This window comes from Mesoplodon densirostris, chromosome 10 (assembly GCF_025265405.1).
Source record: "Mesoplodon densirostris isolate mMesDen1 chromosome 10, mMesDen1 primary haplotype, whole genome shotgun sequence".
Classification (NCBI taxonomy): Eukaryota; Metazoa; Chordata; class Mammalia; order Artiodactyla; family Ziphiidae; genus Mesoplodon; species Mesoplodon densirostris.
The window spans coordinates 94,469,291-94,483,513 of record NC_082670.1 but is presented as its reverse complement, the minus strand read 5'-3'; positions in this window follow the sequence as shown (position 1 = coordinate 94,483,513).

Below are 14,223 nucleotides of genomic sequence, written 5' to 3'. Positions count from 1 at the left end.
ATAGAAGGCTAATCAACCAAAGAAGACTCTTTCTTAATAGAAATTCAAAATCATACTTCTTCTCTATCAGATTGGTTGGGATCTCTCTTAGGGATATTACCACCCAGTACAAGAGGAAGAGGAAGGAAAGAGAGCTGAATATTTTGCCATTTTTTCTTTTATTTTCTTTTAATATTTCTCATCTAGCTAAGAAATAACTTTGGGCCCACACTTGGAAGTGAATAAATCAAGGGTTTAAATTAAGATGATGAAATACTAAAACACTACACTAGTTAAGAAGTAAAAGCAAGAAAAGCTATCTCTGATCTAAACTGAGGGGAGCCACTGGGCAAGATGAGTGGAAAAGAATGAGTGTATGGTCATGCAAAAATTATTTCAATCATCTTTAAAATTAATCACTCATCAAAACGCAAAAGAAATACCATGTTTGAGGATGTGGGTCATAAAGAGATATAAGTACAACCACAGGAATAAAACTGACCTTCAACACCTCTTAATTATGAATAACCATACGAGCAATGTTCAATGTTTGGTAAAAAAATATTATTTTAAAAGATAATAACAAAAAAATTTAATCAGTACTTCAATAGGAAAGTTATAAATATTTGATTTGCTGGAAAAACTACCCCCTACAGTTGCTTCCACCCAGCAAATTCTCAAGAGGAAGATGTGAATGCAGTTGTAATTCAGTGCCAACACTGAGAACAATATAAACGAGAGTGAACTCGTATATTCAGTTTAATTGTCGGCCTCTTAGCTCAAAGATGAGTTGTTGCCCACCTGTAGAGAGAAACTAATGGGCAAAGACACATTTTCTCTCTCACTTTGCGTGTGTGGAGATTTATTTCCCACTCAGTAAAATTAAAATGATGAACCTAAAAGGAAAAACCACACTGAGTGCAATGATGTTCTTGTTAACTGGGATGTATGTATGCCAGATCTCCCAATTTGTTGATTCTTCTCTGTATTCTTCAGAGCATCTTGTACATACGGGCCCTGCCATTGTTAATTTTGAGACTATGGACAAGTTATCTTTATCTTATTAGGTAAAAATCTTTAACATATGCCAGCCACGCATCTCAGTGCTTTAAAATATTAACTTACCTTTTCTTTTTAATAATGCAATGATGTAGGTATTATTATTATTATTCCTAATCTATGGATGCGAAAACTGAGGCACAAACAGACTAATGAACTTGCCCAAGGTTACAACATTCGCAAGTAGGAAATCCAGAATCCTTTACCTACAGAAACATCTATAGAAGCTATAGACATTTCTGTGTCTCAGTGTAGAAAATAAGATAACCTACCTTATGCAGGGATAAAGATTCAACATGTTAATTTTGTCAAGCTTTAGACCAGAACATTGCTTCTGGTCACTGACAAAAATGTGTTAGCTAAAAGTAGTGGTACTAAATAAGCACTTAATAAATACTTTTTGAGTGAGAAATTTCACTTTGCAATATTGAATGAAATCACTACAAGCATAACAAAAATTAATTAAATACCATTTAGTAGACCATGACTTTTAGCAAAGAGAAATTCCATTTATTGATAGTCACCTGAGTAATGACCTCTAATAAATTTCCTACATGGATGGTATTGAGGACTATGTATGTGTAAAACATTGTCAGTAGAAAAGGTTTTAACGTATTTTTTCTACTCAGTTTGGAGTCCAGACTGTTGATAGCCAAGGTTGAAAACAATATCTGAGATTGTCAAATGGACTTTGGAATGAGCTCTGAGAGGGATAGAAGGTTGCAGGTAGAAGCAGAAGCAATTAGTTACCCATCATGTGGTTACTGATCTTCCTGTCCTTTTTGTTATCAGGACCTCAAAGTCTAGACAAAAGCTGTGTCTTCAAGACACCACAATTTGGAGTAACTATGAAAACCTTTAATACACAGGGGCTATATTTTTCTGTGAGATACAGACAGTAACTAGCTCTGACCCCTGCAAAGGGGAAGTAATTGTCAAATTCAGATGACACCTTTCAAAGATGGGTAATTTAAAAAATAAATTAGAAGAATGAAATGCCACTTGGAATAATTGAACAGAATTTAAAATAACAATAAATATTCCACTTCTGCCACTCAATTTTAAAAGGGCTGTTAACCTTCATTTTCTATTGAGGTTTGAAAACAGAAAGATCTTTTAATCAAAGGGCTTATATCAGATTTCCAGATTCTATACATTGCACGTTTGGAGATAAGTATTTGAACACAATCAGATACTTACTGGAATTCCTGAGGAGGAAAATAAAATGACTCTAAAAAATAAAAAAGCCCAGAGGTCGGATTTTGCACCCTCTTGTGAATCCTCCTTTCCTAAACTGAATATGTTTTTAAAGATTTGTATGAATTAGGAGCATCTATGAGTTGTGTTCAGGAAGCCATTCTATGATCATGTATATCAGGGGCAGGCCAACTACAGCTCACTCCTGTTTTTTCGGTAAATAAAACTTTATTTGAACAGAGCCACAATCATTCACTTATGAACTGCCTGTGGCTGAAGACAGTGTGGCCCACAAGGACTAAAATATTTACTATCTGGTCTTTTGCAGAAAAAGTATGCCAACTCCTAATATACATTATTAGGAACTGTTAAAAAAAAAGTTGGGGAGCTATTTGATAGCCATTGGCATATCTTGTAAGGTTGCATTCCCTTTAAACAGAGCTATCATTAGTTTCACTGAGAAAAACTTTTTTTATGAGAACTAATCAATGCATTAAAAAAATAATTTTAGCTTTTTAGTAATGGCACCACCATCCACTAAAATTCTTGGGACAAAAAATGAGGATTTATCCTTAATTTGTTTCTTCTTACTCTTGACATTCACTTTATCAGCAAATCCTGTCATGGACTGCCTTCAACACGTCTCCCTAATCCATGTGCTTCCTCTAATTCCACTGCTGCAATCCTAGTCATTTCTCACCGGGACTTCAGCAATAGCAACTTAACACATTTATTTTTTGACCCTACTCCAAATCATTAGTCATCTAACAGCTGATAGGATCTTTTTAAAACTCAAGTCTGATTATGTGTCACGTCTTCTGCTTAAAAGCCTGCCCTGTCTTTCCATTTCACTTAGAGTAAAATCCAAACTGTCTGTACCATCTGGGCCTACATGGTCCAGCTCCTTTCTGCCTGTGCATCACTGCCTGCTTGCTTACTGGGCTCCAGCCATATGTACCTTCTTGCTTTTCCTCAAACAGGTCAACATGGCCTTGCCTCAGGGCCTTTGCACTTGTTTCCTCTGCCCAAAATAATCTGCTCCTGGATCACTGCATGGTCTACTTCTCATTGCTTGTTGTAATCTCAACAACAAGATTTTCTTGAATCCTCTGTTTTACATGCCCTGCTTTATCCTTACAATCCCTTACAAGTATTTACATTACCTGGTTATTTTCCTTAAGGATTTATCATTTTCAGAAAACATCTAACTTAGTTATTTCTCATTTCTCTTGTCTTTATTGTTACATTTAAAGTCTATGAGAGCAGAGAGTATGGCTGTTGAGTTTGCTGCTGCACTCCTAGTGTCGTCTCTTATACATAGTATGTGCTCAGTTTATATTTGTTGAATAAATACTATAGGGGGTTAAGATTATGATTTAATGGAATAGAAACATACATGACATTTTTACTTACTCAAAATCTAAAAATTATATGTGTAATGTAAAAAGGTCAATGAGAAACGTGTTTAATAATGTCCACAGGAGATCAGGGAATGAAAAACACATAGGTTAGCATGAGTAGAAAAGATCTTTTGGAAGAGAAATAAGATTCCAGTTAAAGGAGGGAGCAGGCGAACACTGAGACAAGTACCAGTACTTGTGAAAACAAGGTAAAAAGAGAAGAACTCCTGGAGACTAACCAGATATGAAATTTGCAGAAACAACAGAAACTTTACTGACCATAAAATAAAAATTAACGAGGTAGCTGACAGCGTATCGCACAAGACTATTTTGAATCAAATTACTTAGGTACTGCAAACTCTATACCAGAATCAAACAAGGAGATGAGGAAACTTTCTATCTCCGAAATAGAGATAGGCTAGCATAGGCTTTTGCAGACAGTCCCCTAGTGCTTCTGCAACTGGAAAGATGTGGAGATTGGATAGCTTCCTTGGTTTCCCTTTCTCTTCTCTCTCTCTCTTCCTTTTCCCAGTCATCCCATGTTTGCACGAGCAGTTTTCAACGTGCTCTTCATTTTGCAAGGGACAGAATGCCTGTTATCTGGTTCCTTTCTCTTTAATTTAGGTGTATATCCTCTAAACTACAGTGGCTAAATGTTCCAAGCTACAATAAACGTTTTTCTTCTCAGAGCTTCTAAAGCAATTCCCTGTTTCCACATGAGGTAACCACTCCCCTTTCTTCTGATGTCCAAACCTTGTTGTTCTTCATTGTATATTTACCAACATCCCCTGTATGTATAGAGCTCTTACTGTTCTTGTGCCTGAAAACTCATTCTCTTCTTTCCTCTGTCCTTCCTACAATCCTATCTACCCATATCCAAACTTACCATCACTTTAGAAGCTCCAATGCTACCTTCTTCTTGAAATTGTTTCTAATTTTTACAGCCTATTTTCCTTAAACGTAGCTTATAGACGCTCAGCGCTTGTTGTGGATCAGAAACCGTGCATAAGTGTTATGTCTGCAAACATGTTACTGCATTTGATCCTGGGTAACTAATTAAGCATCATCATCCTCATTTTACAGATGTGAACATTGGAGCTGAGAGAGGTTAAATAACTTACTCAAGGTCAAAAGTTCTGTCAGAGTTCTGACTTTAATTCAGGTCTGTGCTCGTAGTGACTGGACTCCAAGCCAAGTGAGCATTCTTTACTTTCTTCCCTAAACTCAGGTCTAATTATTCAGTCTACATGCACCCAGTACTGCATAACAATGATATCCCATCTGATTGTCCAGTCCTGTGTTCTGATTGGGCCATGCCAATGCTGAATTCATCATTAAATTTTGAATATACTCATGCTTGTACTTTTTGTATGATGTATCTTATTCATCTTTACAATCTTTCCAATGCTTCTAACAGTCCCCTGATCTGCCTATTATTTTTCTAAGGAAAAAAAAGGAATAATAAAATAAATAATATATATTTAAATTTTTAATAATTCAGCATTTAACTCTCCAAGGTTGACTATAGGGTTCTTGAGAGATGTTCATTCATTCATTCACTGATCTTTATTTACCAAACATTCCTCACATAGGGAGCTCTCAGTATTTGCCTGGAAGCATGCAAGGTACTAGGAAATAGGGATCAAAATAGATCTTGTCCTTGGCAGCCAGAGCTTACAACCTGTGTTCACACTCTTTGTTCCTCTCTGTATATGATGCTAGGCACCAACATACAGTGATGGATGGAGAGTAATAAGTTCATAGGATCTTACTGCAAGTTTGGACACAATAGAAGAAAGCACAACACACGAATATAGGGAATAATTACAAATGCAATAAAAACCTTTTTAAAAAAACGTATTAGACTAGCGGTCAGCTAATGGAAGAAGTCTGTTAGACCATGCAATAAAAAATTGAATTATACACGACTTACACATTTTATTCTTAGTTTGAAACATAAAAAAATGCAATACCAATCTTTTGATGTAAGGCCAAGGTCTTTTCTTTATGCATGGATCATCTGATCAGTGTTTCCTATCATTTCTCCTGCATAAACAACCCTCATCATGGATTGTCTGTAATTTCCATTTTCAATGTTTATAACAAGGAATGAGAACTTAAAGATATTGTGATATATATATATTTTTTTTCTGAATCATTTACAGTTTCTTTTTCACATTAGATTTAACATTTTTTTAGCAACTTTACATTACTGTTTTTTTCCAAAACATTCAAATTAGTTTCCACAGAGACACTACTCTTTATTTTCACATAGACATATACTCCGTTTATATTATATTTAATTAAATTATGTAATTATAACAACAAGTAAGTGACTTAAACAGGTTTGGGAACAAATGGCATAACAGATTCTTGGTAAACATTCAATTCAACTGGTGGGAACAAAAGTGCATGAGTCACTACAGTTTCTTACTAGATAAATTCAGTGTGTTACGAGTAGGGTGACCAGCTACCTGGGATTTCCCCAGTACTGATGGCTTCCTGGGCTTCAGGACTTTCGGTGTTAAAACCAAGACAGTTTTAGGCAAACCACACTGGTTGCTCACCCCAGCTATGGGTGTCAGTGACTATGCTTTATAGATGACAAGTAGATCACTGGTAAATCTGGCAAATTAATCAGGTGGAGTTTGATTAACAGAATTTGTGCACAGACTCGTATATAATCTCAGGAGCCCTTATCCAACCATGTTCTTGTTTTATCCCAACATGTCTACTTGACAAGAGGTAGCTTATACACACCACTGGAATCACTCTAGTTTTCCCTGAGCTTTGGAGGCTAGGCCAAAAGAACCCATACCCCCACAAAGTAGAGAAGATTGGGGGCTTCCCTGGTGGTGCAGTGGTTGAGAGTCCGCCTGCTGATGCAGGGGACGTGGGTTTGTGCCCCGGTCCGGGAAGATCCCACATGCCGCGGAGCGACTAGGCCCATGAACCATGGCCGCTGAGCCTGTGCGTCCGGAGCCTGTGCTCCGCGACGGGAGAGCCCACAACAGTGAGAGGCCCGCGTACCGCAAAAAAAGGGAAAAAAAAAAAAGTAGAGAAGATTGTAACTCATGCAATTCCAGTCGAATGAGTTTCTGCCCTGCTCCATGACCCACATCTATAAAGGATGATTGCCAGTGGAGCCAACTCTCTCCTCCTGAGAACGCGCCACCCACCCCTGTAAGGGTGTCATCTGGCCAATGGCCTCCGTGAGAAAATCACACAATCTGACATCTATTCATTTCCCAAAGTAGTCTTAAATACAAGAAGAAGGGAATTTCGGTAGTTTAGGCCATGTTGAGCTACAGCAGACACAATCTAGTTTGCATAACATGTTTCTTCATCAAGGAATCAAAGTGTTGTGAGGTCAAGTTTTGCCCATTCTCACCTTGTCATACATGGCTTCTGATTATCTGAACGCAGAAGGTAGACTGTAATGGCTCTACATGTAATATTTGTGTGGTTCTCCCTTTCAATAGCAAGGCTGTGAATGTAAACTTTAGGAGAATATGAATATTGTTAGAGAGAAGTCTGTAACTCTCAAAAGTGAACTAAATATTCAGTGTTTACCCCCATAGTGGAACATCCTTCATACATATTTTCTAATGAACACAGGGAGATAAATATTCTAGCTAGGCTGAAAACTAGGGAAAAGGGGAACATGCAGAATCTCTAAGCACATGCTCCTTTGAGTTATTTGAAAGAGGGAAAATTGCATTTATTATTCAGCTACTGAAAGCTGCTGACAAGTTTAAGACAATCCTACCAAGGGCTGTCTTGGGATTTAGAGATATTAGATTTGGCAATGTCCTGCCCAGGACTGGTAACATCTTAATAATCATAATTCTACAAATCAAGCCTCAGTTTGAAGTTGTGAAAAATGGCATTTGTAGGATAATCCAAATAAATCAATTTCGTATCTTTCTTTTTCCCTGGAAGTTCCTCACCTGGAGAGAATTACATCAGACTTCATGTTCCCAAAGCCTGCTTCCCAGGTGTTGTACTGTAAGATACAAGGGGGCAATATTTTTTGGTGTGTCTTATGATACAAAGTCCCTTTTTAATGGCTCTGTGTATGGCAAGTTTAGAGTCAGACAATGTCCTCTCATGTCTAATGTATTTGTCGTTATTCTCAGCACTCATATTATCAATAAACATCATACATAAATCCAAGTGAGGAATGACTACATTGGCATATTTCTGGAAGGCTGAAGGGCTCTGTCACAAGATCTGGTTGGTTGGTCATCTTTGCAGACATGAGCTGTGGGAAGAAAGCTGTAGGCAATACAATTTTACAGGGAACATATGGGCAGAAATTTACAAGATCCTTGGGGAGGGGCTTCTGTTACCCAGATGGTTGCCAAAATTCCTGATCCCTGCACTCTGGAAATGAGATTGGGAGAGTTAATCAGATCAGTATGAATGATGATGTGAGAACTTCAATGTGTGCCACCTCTCTGGTTCATAGACCTCTAATGAATGCCTTCATTATGGCCTACCTCTTTCAGAAGCTCGTAAAGTCATGGAAATGTCATCCTAGAGCCACTAGGTAGTTCACCCATTTGTGAGTGGATCAAGAACATTCACAGATCTTAATGAGCAATGTCCAATAGAATAATAATTAAAACAATCTCTTCCTTCAAGTGCCTTGAATGATAAATTTGTTTTAAAGATTATGCTCCTAGTTGTTATCAAATAGTTACGGGCAAGTATAATTTTTTTGTCTATAAGTAAAAGTCTACAAAATCAGAACTAGTTTCACAATTTGGTAAAAAATTGTGAAAGGAATTGGTGAAAGAAAAAAATAATCTGAGTAATTAGGATTTATTAGAAAATTTCCAGTAATCACCTTGTCTGCATCATTTACCACTATGACCCCAGGATTTAGCATAATACTTGCTACATAGTAAAAATTAATAATTTTTAAAGAAAAATTAAATTATCCTGGACCTCAATTCATTATTTTTGGTAGAGGTCATAAAATTAGTATTTTTTTTTTTACTAACTTGTACATATTTTTCCTTTGCATTAACAAGACCAGGAACAGGAAATTACTGAAAGGTATGTTGAACTGAGAACCAGGAATCTTGGGTTACAGTCTCTGTTCTCCTACTTTGCTGTGTGATCTCAAGCAACTAACTGCGGTAGAAAGATCTTGGTTTGGCATTAAGTAGATGCTATAAGACAACTTAATTCTTCCCTGCCATTTGCCATTCTGAAGCTTAGTATCCTCATCTGTAAAATGGTAGTGCATAATACTTATGTCAAAGAATTGATGTCAGAATTAAATAATGGGAGGAGTTTTTTTCATTGAATTAGCATAGTTCTTGGCACGCAGTAGTATGAGGTAACTTGTACAGAAGACATTATATGCCAGGCACAGTTCTAAATATATTACAGGCATTAACTCATTTAATTCTCTTAACAACCCTATGACCTTGGTAATACTATTATCTCCATTTTATAGATGGATGGAATGAGGACCAGAAAGGTTAAGTAACCTTCCCAGAGTTACACAGCTAATAAGTCACAATGAGAGGATCTGAACCCAAGCAGTTAATTTCATAGTCTGCTCTTCTTCACTTCTCTATTCACCAATAACAGATGCACACTAAAAATATGGGTTTCTTTCAACTGTAATATTGTATCTGTGCTATCTTGTCCCTACAAGAGTTTTAAAAAATATTTGTGTTCTCTTGGTATCTGGAATATGGAGAAAGTTCCAGAAAGAAATAAGGTCCCATCCAATCAGCCTTGGTATTGGTATTTGAGTTTGATAGTCTCCAGCAAAAACTTCTTTCAGAGCTCTCTTCCTCCAGCTCTGAAGGAATCAGGTAGAGAATGTGTGTGTAGCAGGTCAGAGTCTTATCTGCCATGGCTGATCCAGTCCCTGAGAGACTGGACACAAACCTGCAGTGATTTTCAGCTCTGGCTTTCCTCTCTTGTCCTGGGATTCTTAGGACCATGCTGGAAGCTAAGCCCTACCCCACAGCTAAATTCAAGACTTTTCCTGAAACTGGGGCTAGATGCCAACTGAGTAGCTGCTTTAGCAACAGAGACACCTGTCTCCTAGAAAATTAAATGAGATCACCAACTCATTTGCATAAACTAGCAGATGGGGAAGAGTTGCATTTGTTATCAATTTTGGCTGGATTTCAACCAATTATATGGACTTAAAATGTTTGGTCTTTCATTGCCAAACTTGTGAGCTATCCACTCCCCTAATGTGTTTTTCATAACCATGTTTTTTAAGATTCAAAACAGTAATGGCATCCACTTTACATTTTTTCCCTAACTGGCTAATACATTAGTTGAGACACTCATACTTCTAACCCTTTCTCATAAACCTTTATAATAGTAATTCCACCATTGATTTCCAAACATTGAGACTGTGACTCCCCTTTTACCACTTATTTTTTTAAACAAAACTTAGCTTAAGACATAATATAGTCATATAGTATATTTTTACATTAATGCTATGTTAATTTAATATTGTTAACACTTAATAATAATAATTTAATACTGTTACTATTAAACAATGGTGTTCACCAGTTTAAACCTAGTGCCAAGCACAATGCCTAGAACATAATAGATATTCAAGAGAGATTTGCTGAATGACTGAGTGAATGAATAAAAGAATGAATACTTGAACCACCAGCATCTGAATATCAGCTTTCATGGCTTTGATAGGAGGCAATGGGAATTTCAGCAACCTCAACAGGGTGTGTGTAGGGAACAGAACTGGTTATCCACCCCAAATCAATATTTACAAAGTGTACACCAATGTGAGCTCCTCCAGGGTGGGCAGGGGTAGTGTCTCTTTCATCTTTCCAACACAGGTTGTTAAGTAGGGCCACATACATGGCAGAATCTCAATAAATGCTTTCAAATGACCACAAGAGAAGTGTAAGATTTAACCCTTCCCCTCTTGGGAAGGCATAATCTATATTTCAGTGGCAGAAGGGCTATCTCCAACATCCTGTGGGTTGCTTCCTTCTACTCCTACAGCTCAAAATGAATATCAATCTAATATTTACTGAAATTATTTTGACATTTTTAATAATCCAAGACTGCTGCTAGCTCAACTCCTTTTCAAAATGGGAAGATACTCAGAGTATGATTCTCCTTATAACTTTATTCTAAGATAGGGATTTGGAAAAAAGGAATCACAACTCCTCGTCATGTGTTACTATGCAGGAGATAAAGCAATTCATCTTTTGTCATTAAGTTGTGACATCTGCCTGCATGCGGCCTGAGATCCAGTGAGTTTGGCTTTCTCTAATTCCCTGGGTCATTAGCTACATAATCATAATTATTTTCAGCTGTGCAGATTGTTTTTTTTTTTTTCATCCATTCTTCTCCTCCCCTTCTTCATCACATTTCCACGTTGACGGAAACCATGAGAGTGCCATCTGGTACAACCTGTGCATGGGGCCAGTCAAATGAAAGGCAGCCACTGAAGGATGCCCATATTTCATCAGATGCATTTGTATGCTGCCTTTGCTCTCATACCATTTCCTGTCCCTCCAGATTTCAAGGGCTCCCCAGAGATGACTGAATACAGACCTCCTGCCCCCAATTCCAGTGGCATCTGAAGAGTTGTCTCTATTGAGGGTGATACAATTGACACCAACTTATGAATAACTATATTTGCAGAGAATTAACATTTCCTGCATGTCTACCAACTGACGTAGGCAATTATAGAGGCAGCTGCCAAATGAGTATTAACATAACTGGAAAAGCTTCCCTGTGTATGAGTCAGACTATGCAGGCAGTGTGTAGCATCCTCAATAGACTGCGTAGACTTTTATTTCCAAGAGCAATTATTTTATGTGCAGACAATGCCCCATCTTGAAGGGACTGCCTGGAATCCTCCTCAGTAGAAATTACGTTGCAACTTGTGGGAAGCAAATGTATTAGAAAGATTGTGCCTCTGCTTTTTTAAGCCCATGAATAAACCTGTAGGCAAACTATTTGATCTCTATAAATACCAGTGAAATTGGTACATTAATTCTTTTTGGTATTCTCAGCAGCTTTATTTAGTGTCACGAGGAAGAGCTGGTATTGAAAGGGAAGCCAGGAGACCTGGGTCCTAGTTTAAACTTTGTGTTATACAACCTGAGTATTTGACATCTGTATTTTGAGTTAGTCTCTCTGGGGCTCAGTTTCATTTTCTATAAAATGTTCCTCAAAATGTAACCCATAGATCCTTGCCTCAGAATCACCTGGGTTGCTAAGTTAAAAGGTATATTCCTGAGTGACTTCTGCTTCCAGGAATATGGAGTAGAAATACTTTTCCCTATCCCTCCCACTAAACATAACTAAAAACCATGGACAATATACATAAAGCAAACATAAGAAAGGTGGAGAGAAGAATGCAGATTGACTAGGGATTTCAAGACCCAAGAAGTCCAATTAAAAAAAAAAAAAAAGACCCAAGGAGTGACATGGCAGTGAGTTTCTTGGGTTTTCTCACACACCCCACCTGGAGCTGAAGAAGCTGGCAAACTGGGAATGACAATGAATGTAGACAAAAAAAAAAAAAAAAAGGCCCAATCAAAGCTTATTTATGCTAGCCAAAGTTTGAGGAAAGAGGAAGCCTAGCAAGATAAAAAACTTTGTACAATCACCACTGTACTCCAGCCAAACATCACAAAAAGAACTGTGGCCCCATCCTTAACAGCAAAGGCCTCACAAGGCTGTAATGAGGAACGGCAACCCTCCTGTTGCGTAGTGTCAAAAAAGGCCAATTCCAGAGCTGGGACTTTCATCCCCACAGGCAAATAATAGGGCTCCAGCCTCCACAGTGTCAGTGCAGACTACATGGGAAACCAGATCTTTCACCCCAACCCAGCAGTAATGAGGAGCTCTACTTCTATGACATCAACAGAACCAGAGTGGGGCGCTTGGACTTCTACTCGGCAGTAAGGAAATAACATCCTCTTCTTCCCAGACATGCCAGAGGGATGTCACAGCAAGTTCACTAAAGCACAAGGTTTAAATAAGATCCAGAGACTTGTACTATGAAAATGTGCAGGTTTCTACTAAAAAAAAATCATTCATCATGCCAAGAACCAGGAAGATCTCAAACAAAATGAAAAAAAAAATAGAAAACCAACAGATGCCAATACCAAGATGAACTGTTAGAATTATCAAAGATTTTTAAAGCTGCCATGATAAAAATGCTTCGGTGAGCAATCATAAATGTGCATCAAACAAGTGAAAATTAGAAAGCCTCAGCAAAGAAATGAAAGTTATAAAGAAGAACCCAATCAAAATTTTAGAATTGAAGAAAACAATAACTGAAATAAAATGCTCAGTGGATTGGCTCAGTTGCAGAAAGGAGGGGATAGAGGATAAAATCAGTGAACTGAAAGATGGAAAAATAGAAATTAACCAGTTTGAACAACAGGGAAAAAAAGGCAATAAAAATGAACAGCTTCCTAGACCTGTTGGACTATAACTAAACATTGAACATTTATTCCATCCAAGCATCAGAAAGAGATGAAAAGGAAAGCAAGGGCATCCCTGGTGGCGCAGTGGTTGAGAGTCCACCTGCCGATGCAGGGGACATGGGTTCGTGCCCCAGTCTGGGAAGATCCCACATGCCACGGAGCGGCTAGGCCTGTGAGCCGTGGCCGCTGAGCCTGCGCGTCTAGAGCCTGTGCTCCACGATGGGAGAGGCCACAACAGTGAGAGGCCCGCATACCACACACACAAAAAAAAGACACATGCACCCCAATGTTCACTGCAGCACCATTTACAATAACCAGGTCATGGAAGCAACCTAAATGCCCATCGACAGATGAATGGATAAAGAAGTTGTGGTACATATATACAATGGAATATTACTCAGCCATAAAAAGGAACGAAATTGGGTCATTTGTTGAGACTTGGATGGATCTAGACACTGTCATACAGAGTGAAATAAGTCAGAAACAGAAAAACAAATATCGTATATTAACACATGTATGTGGAACCTAGAAAAATGGTACAGATGAACCAGTTTGCAGGCAGAAGTTGAGACACAGGTGTAGAGAACAAACATATGGACACCAAGTGGGGAAAGCCACGGGGGTGGTGGTGTACTGAATTGAGCGATTGGGATTGACATGTATACACTCATGTGTATAAAATTGATGACTCGGGCTTCCCTGGTGGCACAGTGGTTGAGAGTCTGCCTGCCGATGCAGGGGACACGGGTTCGTGCCCCGGTCCGGGAAGATCCCACATGCCGTGAAGTGGCTGGGCCCGTGAGCCATGGGCACTGAGTCTGCGCGTCCGGAGACTGTGCTCCAAGACCGAAGAGGCCACAACAGTGAGAGGCCCGTGTACTGCAAAAAAAAAAAAAAAAAAAAAAAAAAAAAAAAATTGATGACTAATAAGAACCTACTGTATAAAAAAGTAAATAAAATAAAATTCAAACAAACAAACAAAACAAAACAAAACAAAAAAAAAAGAACTACCATATGACCGAGCAATCCCTTACTGGGCATATACCCTGAGAAAACCATAATTCAAAAAGAGTCATGTACCACAATATTCATTGCAGCTCTATTTACAACAGCCAGGACATGGAAGCAAC